Source organism: Rhipicephalus sanguineus, chromosome 9 (assembly GCF_013339695.2).
Source record: "Rhipicephalus sanguineus isolate Rsan-2018 chromosome 9, BIME_Rsan_1.4, whole genome shotgun sequence".
Taxonomy (NCBI): Eukaryota; Metazoa; Arthropoda; class Arachnida; order Ixodida; family Ixodidae; genus Rhipicephalus; species Rhipicephalus sanguineus.
Window position 1 is genome coordinate 16,561,278 of NC_051184.2, and position 9,373 is coordinate 16,570,650.

The 9,373-nt window shown below is 46.1% G+C and overlaps 1 non-coding gene across 1 annotated transcript; it reads right to left on the minus strand.

The window, feature by feature from the left end:
- Positions 1 to 350: 350 nt before the first annotated feature.
- Positions 351 to 424, minus strand: Trnas-gga (transfer RNA serine (anticodon GGA)). The gene has a single exon. It is a non-coding gene; the product is annotated as a tRNA-Ser (tRNA).
- Positions 425 to 9,373: the final 8,949 nt, after the last annotated feature.

A 9,373-nucleotide genomic window follows, 5' to 3' on the forward strand; every position in this document is an offset into this window, starting at 1 on the left:
AGCGCACCATTACATTATCCCTTTGCGAGATGCGTTATCGACTGTCTATAAATGCGTGAAATGTACACAACTTGATGCCAACGTTCTGGAGACCAAACTTAAAGCAAGTGCAAGTGTTAAAATAACTGTGTTTTACAGCAATTAATTGCAATTAGAATGTAAATAAGTATGTAGTTGTACATTCAGTAATGCTATATTCCTTGATACTGAAAGTCAGTTCTGCGGAATCCCGCAAGGTGGCGGAAGGGTTAAGAAAGGGAAAGTAGACAACCACCCATTTGTAGCACGAAGCCACAAGGAAATCCATACGGATTTCTCAGAAATAAAGCCTCTTCGTCGCAGAAAAATTCGTCCTGGTCCGGGGTTCGAACCCGGGACCAACGCCTTTCCAGGGCGGTCGCTCTACCAATTGAGCTAACCAGGAAGCTAGCAATTGGCAGTGCGAGGGCGAATTCATCGACAACTCGAAGCAACTGGACACATATTGAAAATCAGGTCTGCGGAATCCCGCAAGGCGGCGGAAGGGTTAAGAAAGGGAAAATAGACAACCACCCATTTGTAGCACGAAGCCACAAGGAAATCCATACGGATTTCTCAGAAATAAAGCCTCTTAGTCGCAGAAAAATTCGTCCTGGTCCGGGGTTTCCTTGTGGCTCCTTGTGGCTTCCTTGTGGCTACGTGCTACAAATGGTTGGTTGTCTATTTTCCATTTCTCATTCCTTGATACTAGAGTGTACTAGATACTTGATACTGAATTCAACAATCCACTCAAATTGCATGCAGCAGTTATCGTTAACAAAATGTCAGCTAACGTTGCCATTTGAAAGGATGCCTTTCCCATATCTCATATATGGGTAATATCCACAGGGTATTTGACGTAGGTTTTGAAAAAGATATCGATACCAATCTGCAGAATGAGATTCTGAAATTGTTTTTGTTCTATGGTGATATTTCCACACATGGTGACTTCATGGGGTGCCTCAGGAAAAAAGTTCTTCATACCAGTCCCGTCTCTGTAGCTCCCCCGAACAAAGCGTTATTAATCGCAATAGGCGAGAAAATAATGCGAATACCATTTAGCAGTCGCGAAAGTTTATTCTTGTGAAGCTGCGGGCTGCTCGCGAAGAGCTTGCGGGCCGAGTGTCTGAGAGCCCTGATCTACAAGGTGGCTCACTTCTCCTTCTATATTACCACCTTCTGCATCTGCTGCACGCAGGGGACGATCCCACAGGTCCTTGTACGTCATCCAGCTACTGCTCAATAGAAGATTACCTACCCGGTTGACCGTTTCTCGGCAGACAATGTTTCATCTCCCTGCTAGCGCCCACTGTGTTCTGATGGACCTTTGCTGAGAGATTTGCAATGACTCGCATAAGCAAATCTACATTGATTAACAAGGGCAAGGTGCTCACCGAATTAAACAGAACAATTTAGGGCTAAGAAACTTGAGTTTCCAGTCTTCAGTTTGTGCCATATTGGCGTAATTTCGATGCGAGCACTTGCATTACTGCCTACAGTATACCTTTAGCAGCCGGATTCGTAGTGACAAGGCGTGGTTATCTTAAGCAGTTGTCTATAGCATAACTGCTCGTTTTGTTTCCAGTGAAACACAGAAAAATAACCTTACCAAAGCTATAGATAACGAGACATTACATTTGCCATGGCAAGTCAGCTGACTGCAGCGCTCAAAACATAGTTCTTCTAGTCCGCCGCGGTGGTGCACCGGTTACGGTGCTCGGCTGCTGACCCAAAGGTCTCGGGTTCGATCCCGGCCGCGGTGGTCGCATTTAGATGGAGGCGAAATGCTAGAGGCCCGTGTAATGTCTGATGTCAGTGCATGTTAAAGAACACTAAATGGTCAAAATTTCCGGAGCCCTCCACTATGGCGTACCTCATGATCATATCGTGGTTTTGGGACGTCAAACCCCAGGTATTATTATTAAAACATAGTACTGGTGACCCTGTCCTCTTTTTAATCAAACGAAGGAGGGATTGAAGTTGGCAGAACACTTCCATTACAGTGAGATTGCCTCAGCCTTTTGGCAGAAGCTTTGGCAATCTATAGTACGACCAAGTGCAACTTAAACACCGCTTTAATTCTATATCGAATCTAATACTAATGCTGCAATTGAATCTGCCTTTCACTCATATTTTCAGTCTCTTATCTAATCAATATAACTGCAAACTTGTTCCCTTGTAATGCGTGATAGAATCTATAATTGATCTCACTGTGTCACAAATCGTTCTAAACTTGGTGTTAAAACTAGTGTATGTCGGTAAAACAGGGGCATCATGTCTCGCACTGATTAACAGGTGGCTCTTTTTCCCTCTAGCTTGCCAACCTCTGCGTCTGGCGCCAGAAACAGACGATCTCGCAGGTCCGTTGCTACGTCTTCCAGCCTTAACTTCGTGAACTTCCTTGGTCAAGCATCCTTCGTACGAGTATTGGGTCTCTCTGCTTCGCTTTGTTAGTGACTTGGGCAAGTACATTTTATTGCGATAGCAATTATATGGACAGTCTCGGCTGGTTTTAGGGGCGAAGCTCCTTAAGGCGGCACCCGTTCGTCCCTCGTAGTAGTGCGTAACCAGTCGTAACGCTAGTACCAGATCTTGACCTCCAAGGTGGTGCCGGTGGGAGATTTTTCCTGTGCGTTGTTGAACAATAAAAAATTCGCAGCGTGCGCGTTAACTAAAAGCCGAATTCTTCTGTCTCTCATTCCCCATTAGCAGCCATTGGCATGTTCCAGTAGGAAACGTTAGTAGAAGTAGAAGTGTAAGTGTTAGCTAAAAGCCGACTTCTTCTGTCTCTCATTCCCATTAGCAGCCATTGTTTACCTCCAAGGTAGTGCCTGGTGAGATTTCTCCTGTGCGTGATTAAACAATAAAAAGTTTGTTCAAAACGCCGTTGATTGATGAAATAAACCAAGGAAAGACGCCAGATGTTTTCTAAAAGCAAAACGAAAGAACGCCAGATGTTTCTAAAGCAAAACGAAAAGACGCCAGTTGCTTAACGAAAGACGCCAGATGTTTTCTAAAGCAATGGTTTTCTAAACAATGAAAATTCACAGCGTACATGTAAAATTAAAGTGAGCTGCAAGTCGTCATAACTCTCATCGAACCTTTAGTATAAACGCGCCCGATCTCACGTCGGTGATGATGTACTGGGCAGAATTCACGGAAGATTCACGGTTTACCGATGAACCTCCGCAGCTTCGCCCACTCATCATCATTCACTCCGTGGATATGCTGTGATTTTTGTCCGTCCCCGTCCCCGTCATTCACCGTATATGTATAAGTATGATTATGTATATGAAAGTCCTAAAGAAAAATAATTTACAAAAAAAGGCTTCCGAAGCGCGGAATCGAACCAGGGATCTCACACTCCGCAGCCCGTGGCGCTTGCCACTACGCCACGTAACGCCGATCCTTCAAGGAGCTAACGGCGAGCGTTATATACACACCCTTTACCGCTGGCCGGACTCGGAGAGGGCAGGCGCTTATAAGCGTTTCTTCATTGCCAGCGAGATGGTGCGAGGAGCTCAACGAAGTTAAAGTCACTGGAACGGGAAAAGTACCGCGTTCGTTTTCTCTTCGCCACCGCGCCCTTTCGGTGGCTTCGCCACATAAATGGTCCAGCTCGCTCGCCTCGCTAGCGTCTCCCGGCCGCCGACGCACGGCGCTTTGAAGAGCGATTGTTTTATTGCGATAGCAATTATATGGACAGTCTCGGCTGGATTTTGCCGTCACCGTCGCCGTCGCCGCCGTCATGCACCATATATGTATAAGTATGTATATACATATAAAAGCCCCAAAGCAAAATATTTCAGAAAAATGCTTCCGAAGCGCGGAATTGAAGCAGGGACCTCTTCCTCCGCAGCGAGTGGCGCTAGCCACTACGCCACGAAACGCAGATCCTCCACGTAGGTAACGGCGAGCGTTATATACACACCCTTTACCGCTGGACCGACTCAGAGACGGCTGCGCTTATAAGCGTTTCTTCATTACCAGCGAGATGGCGTTAGGAGCGCGACAGGCGCATTTAAAAGTCGTCAGCGAGCTCGCTCGCTTCTTGTTATACTTGCGCAGGGAGAACCTTGCCCTTCCGCTGTCTGCTCGCGCGGTTTTCTTGTGCTGAGGGGAAGAGGGATGTTTCACGCTTTCACCGTGATGTCCGCGCTCATGTTACGGAGCGTACGAAAGCCACTCGAGCTCAAGGGACGCCGCTAAACGAACAAACCGAAGATGAGCGCGAACTATCAAGTGTCACAGCTCGACACTTGAAGCACGCTAGTTTCCTTCGCTGCTTCGGCCGCCTTTGCAACAGAAGCGCTGTTAAAACTGAGAGTATCCATTGGCGAGCCTCACTTCATATAGCATTAGTTTCTTGCTATCGCATTCATTGCTTCGGCCTTGCGGCGAAACTGTGACTTTTTTTTATAGCCTCAGAAAAGCGTGCAGGAACATCACGACATCCCGTATCGTTTTGACACTTCATCGCAAGCCTGTCGAGGCATCGAAGAAGGCCTGGATGTTGCGCTTTTGGGTCCAGCAACCGGCGGGAAACGGGCAAAGCCCTCTTTGCTATTCCCAGCGGGAAAAAGGATGCCAAGCGACGGGCTGCGTGGCTGCGTGCACAGAATACGGCGCGAAAAATTTGTTGCCACGACTGATACCCGCCCTCGCGAGGCAAGCGTTTCATTGAGAATTCGCAAATGTTGTTTCGGGGAATGTTTGCGTCTGCGCTGCACTAGTGCAGCTTGTTTCGCGTGGTTGCCGCAGAAGGTTCATGCACAATAATGATTGCCGGGCAGCTCCTAATTATGTTTGGCGTAAAATTGACGCCTTCGGGCTCACATATAACGATCAGTGCGCCATGAAAACTGACTGCTACAGATTGGTATTGCGTGACGTGACCGTATGACGAACATAAATAACAGTGTGTACCATGAAATAATGGCACGCGTGTAATGTAAGGCATATCATTTACATGCCATGCGCGTGGTGCACTCGCGGCCGGTTCGCTGGCTTCATATGCACCAATATCGGTATTGCGTGACGTGACTGTATGACGAACATAAATACCAGGTGGTAACATGAAAATAATGGCGCGCATGTCATGTAAGGCATGATTTACATGCCATGCTCATGGTGCCCCCCGGCCTGTTCACATGCTTGATATACACCAAGATTGGTAGCACGTGACGTGACTTTATGTGGTAGAGTTGCACCAAAGTTGCATATATCGCCTTGTTCGTCTTTGAGGCAGATGAAGTCATTCATGTCATGACATCTAGTTCACTATACATCGCATGTTTGTCACGCATGCATGCATGCATGTAGAATCTGGTATACACAACGCATGACCTGTAATTTATGTTATCACACACCCATATCATGCCCATACCAACTTTGGTATACATCCAGTTAACAAAACGGCCGGAAGCGGACAAGGACAGTGTAATGTAAACCATGCCGTACATGTTATGCATGTGATAATTTTCACGTTACCACCTGTCATTCATGTTCGTCATACAGTCACCTCGCGCTATACAAATTTTGGTGTATATCAAGCTACCGAACCGGCCGCGAGGGCACCATGAGCGTGCCAAGTAAGTGATGCTGTACATGACATGCAAGTCATGATTTTCATGTTACCACCTGTCACTAACGCTCGTCATACAAAATATCTCTTCATATCAATTTTGGTATATAGGCATTTCATTAAACGACCGCGTGCGCACCGAGACCATGTCATGTAAATCATGTTATACATGGTATGTCGCCATGATTTGCATGTTATGACCAGTAACTTATGTTCGTCATACACTCTTGTCTCGCCATATCAATTTTGGTGTGTATCAGGCTAGCGAAGCGGCCGCATCATGAGCGTGGCATGTAAGTCATGCTGTACACGGCGTACATGTCATTATGTTCATGTTAGCACCTGTAGTTTATATTCGTCCTACAGTCATAATATGCCATACCAAATTTGGTATACATCCCATTAACGAAACGGCCAGGACAGCACATAGTCGTGGGCGGATAGATAGATAGATAGATAGATAGATAGATAGATAGATAGATAGATAGATAGATAGATAGATAGATAGATAGATAGATAGATAGATAGATAGATAGATAGATAGATAGATAGATAGATAGATAGATAGATAGATAGATAGATAGATAGATAGATAGATAGATAGATAGATAGATAGATAGATAGATAGATAGATAGATAGATACTATGTTCAAACTCGCAGAAGTTCGTTAAGAAATGCTTCGCATTTAATAAATGCCGACAGCCGAGCGCGTAAATGCCGCACAGTTCGCATTTCTTTATCACGTTAGTACGCGTGTGTGTGCGTGTAGGTAAGTGAAAAGTGCTGCTATTTCTTTCCTGATCAAGTAGAGAACAATGGTATGCTTCTTTCGGGGCTTCAAACGCGCACGCAATGCGTAAAACATGCGTTACTCCGTGTGAAATCAACACCGTGCCGCCGCAGCTTCGGCCGCGCTGGACCAAATATGGCGGCAGGCAGGACGGTCGCGGTACAACGAAGTTTAAATCAGGTCTTTCGCTTGCTGCAGCGGCCGCGTTGGCGAAAGGAGCGCGCTGTTCAAACAGAAATAAGTAACAATTGCGACATTTAGTTCGAGCTCGTCCTGTGTGTACCTGTTCGTTCGTTTCGTGCGTCCTGCTTTATGCTTTAGCCGTGCGCTTCAAGTATCGAGCTGTGACGCATGATAGTTCGCGCTCGTCCTGTGTGCGTTATTTTCGTGCGTCCTTTGGGCTCGAGCGACGCGCTGGCAATTTCGAGCTGCTTTCCGTTCTTCGCGTTAGATTCCAATTTGTTGCTATCGCATTCGTTGCTTCGCCGCTGCGGCGAAACTGTGACTTCTTGTTTTCTGGTGACTGCTTTCGCTGACTAAGTGTTTGCATATGGCTAAGCGTTGGCGAGCCTTTGTGTAACGAAATATTCTGCAGCATTGGGGATGATAATCTCTTGCAATCCAGTCTTACCAGATCATGTTAAAGGACAGTAGTGGGAATTTGTAATGTGCACGAGCACAGACGCCCGGAGCATTGCGGTATCGATGGGTTAGTCCATGCTGATAATAGATTTGGAAAGCATGTGTGTCAGCAGAAAGATGTCCCTGTGTTTGTATACCTGTACCCGCTGTCTCACGTATCTATGTAGTTTGTCTGTAAAATAATGCAAGCAAGTCTAGTAAAAAAAATTTGATCAGATCGGCACTTATTCAAATTATTCGAAATAGTATCCTTGCGCGTGGATACACTGCTGCCAATGCGATTCCCACTCTGCAAAGGCTCCCTCAGAGTCCGGTGCCGTGACTTATCACAGACCGACAGCCCGTTAAATGGTGGGAACACCGTCGAAACTGACGTCGCGGGCTTTTATTGAGCTTTGGCAACAGGAAGAAGCCTGCCTGGATCGCACCACGGCTGATGAAGCCCTGATGTGAACCAGGCAGATCCGTCAATTTCTATTAACAGACCCAGTCTCGTTACCTTACGGAGAAATCCTTTCTATTCCTGCACTTTCTATTTTAGTACCTTGCACTGATTTTGCTACAACCAACCACACTGCAGCGCACAATGATCAAGTCATGTGCAAATAACTCTTATCGACCTGTAGATAAATTTCTACGACTGCATATGCTCGCCACTATTGTTGCACTAAGTGTTTCGTGGGTAGAACGTAATGCAACTTACAATACGAAATACCTTTAACTGACACTTTAACCACTTGACTACCTCTCCTAGACTGAGTACACCGGTGCACCTGGAGACATATGCTTATGGGACAGGGACTTCACTGTGGTACTGCATTTTGCTGTTACCGAATTTTTGACAATTAACAAAGACTTTCATAGGCTGAAAATGCTGGCTAAGCAGATATCTGGCTTTCTGTCATGTATAGTCTCCCCCGCACACTTGTGTTGCTGTGTGTACCTCACCTAATCTATCTAACAGACAATTACGCCAAGGAAAGCATAAGGGGCATTATTTAATCTTAATTGTCGTGAAATAACGTCAATTACAAGGAATTAAAATGAAAAAAGCACAATTTTCATCGGTGGGATCTGAACCCACAGCCTTCCAATTAAGTGCCCAATGCTCCACCAATCTAACTACAATGATATGCACGTCCCCATCCCTTTTGTTGGGGATCTCCGTACATGTAATCCCTGGGAATGTTAGCCAGCGCCACTTGTAGCCAAGGTGGTGAGTGTGAAATTCTCTTCACTAGACGGTGGCACGTGATCTATGCACGAGACGGCTGCTGACCAATAAACCCTCGTACGCTAACCTAAGGCACTTAGTCGGCCGGGGCAAGGCCCTCGCTGTGAATGAACGAAAGGGGAATTCTTTTTCTGAGGGGCTCATTTCTTCGTTAGACAAAATCAAATAACTCCGACAGACAATAAAGCCAAGGAAAGCGAAGGGGACATTATTTGTTTTTAACTGTAGTGTAGCTGTAACTATAGCGACTTAAATTCAAGCGAACAAAAGTGCATGAAAATTCGCCCTTTCCTTCGGTGTGATCCGAGCCAACAACCTTCAAATTTCGCGTCCAGTGGTCTTCCAATTGAAGGAAAAAAATTCCCCCCTTTTCGTCCATCCTTAGGCTAAGCAGACATTTGGCTTTGTCTCAAATATCGTGTCCCCCATAAACTTGCGTTGCTGTGTGTGCCTTGTGTAACTGCACGATGTCTAAACATTAAATCTTGGTGTCCTTACAGCCTTTCGACCTTTGATCCCATTCAAAGGATGCTATGTCCGAACCCGCATCGCCTTTTACGTCCAGCCCGTGCCTCGAGGGGGCGAGGTGATCCTCCAGATATCCCTGTCCTGCGGCCAAGGCGTCCCTTGGTCTCCTTGGGCTTCCCGCCTCTTGCTCGCCTTCTGCGGAATGCATGGAAGCCCATCGCTGCGGTTTCACTCCGCGTAAGGACTGTTCCGTGTTGCTGTTCATCATCTGTGACCATTAGTGAATGAAAAGTGGGCAGCGCACTGCTTCTCACCCTGCCCCGGTGAGACTTATCCCTACAATCTCTGGATCCGCCCAGGCCTACCAGCTGTTCATAAAATTCTGTGCAACGGATTTGTGCTGGTGATTTATAGCCTAGTAATGTACAGAGCTGTTTGAAAAATAATCCAATGCTTTGCAGAATCTACCAGTTTAAATATAATGGTATGCTGTGCTATACGGTGCATCTCTCGTTTTAGCGACTATGTCAAATATATTGGACCCATGTCGTTGATTAAATTGCACAAGTGTAACGTTTGGTGCAATATTTCACCATCATGCTCACGTTTCACAACCATATAAAATCGCAGTGCGAT